General features: G+C 38.1%; 1 non-coding gene across 1 annotated transcript; it reads right to left on the reverse strand.

Moving 5' to 3' along the window:
- Window positions 1–950: 950 nt before the first annotated feature.
- On the reverse strand, window positions 951–1057 carry LOC112997926 (small nucleolar RNA R71). Its single transcript, XR_003262975.1, has one exon. It is a non-coding gene; the product is annotated as a small nucleolar RNA R71 (small nucleolar RNA).
- Between the last annotated feature and the right edge of the window lie 218 nt (window positions 1058–1275).

A 1275-nucleotide genomic window follows, 5' to 3' on the forward strand; every position in this document is an offset into this window, starting at 1 on the left:
AGCCTTTAGTTTGGTCAGATTTGAAAGTTCCAAAAAAGTAGCAAATTTGATTTTTGTCAAAACTTCAAACGACCATAACTCTTGTTCCGGTTATCAGAATCGCAATTATTATATATGTATTTGGGGTAGAAAAAAATTTCCTATGCCTTGGTAGCCGACAATATGCTGGCTGAGGTCTCCATCGTCCAAAAAAAGTGATTCTGTCAAAAGTTTTTTATTTGCCAAGTTTTATTCTCTTATTTTTCTTAACTTACCAATTTTAGCTTCTACAGTTAGATTTGAATTTTTGTTTGAAATTTTATGTGCTATCTTCTCATCATTTTATAAGGTTGCTCACAAAATTTCAAGTCATTTGGATATCATTTAATGGTAGCTGTAGTTCAAACCTACATTGTTACTTGCATAAGAAGGCAACTAGTTGTGCATGTTGAATTTAGTGTATGACTAGAGGAAATCCATCTGACTTACAACCCTTTGATCCTGAGATAGATAGGACATTTCATAGATTAGTTAGACATCATTTAGTACCTTTTGAGTATCCTGAGCATTATGTTATTGGTGATTTTGAGCATTATAGTTTTGAGCATTATAGTTTTGAGCATTCTGATTTTGAATATTCTGAGAACATGGCACACCCTCCACCCCGTGAGAGGACTCTAAGGGAACATGTCCCATATGTTCTTAAAACTGGACTGATCCATTTGCTTCCAAAGTTTCATGGCCTTGTAGGTGAAGACCCACACAAGCATCTGAAAGAATTCCATATTGTCTGCTCCACCATGAAACCACCAGATGTCCAGGAGGATCACATATTTCTGAAGGCCTTTCCTCATTCTATAGAGGGAGTGGCAAAGGACTGGCTATATTACCTTGCTCCAAGGTCCATCACGAGCTGGGATGACCTCAAGAGAGTATTCTTAGAAAAAAATTTCCCTGCTTCCAGGACGATGACCATCAGAAAAGATATTTCAGGCATTAGACAACTCAGTGGAGAGAGCCTATATGAATATTGGGAGAGATTTAAAAAATTATGCGCTAGTTGCCCTCACCACCAGATTTCAGAGCAGCTTCTCCTCCAATATTTTTATGAAGGACTCAGCAACATGGAGAGAAGTATGATAGATGTTGCCAGTGGTGGAGCCCTTGGAGACATGACCCTTGTTGAAGCCAGAAATTTAATTGAGAAGATGGCTTCAAACTCCCAACAATTTAGTGCCAGAAGTGATGTTATTGTCATTAGAGGAGTGCATGAAGTAGCCACGAATTCATCAGGTG

Source organism: Glycine max, chromosome 1 (genome assembly GCF_000004515.6).
Source record: "Glycine max cultivar Williams 82 chromosome 1, Glycine_max_v4.0, whole genome shotgun sequence".
Lineage (NCBI taxonomy): Eukaryota > Viridiplantae > Streptophyta > Magnoliopsida > Fabales > Fabaceae > Glycine > Glycine max.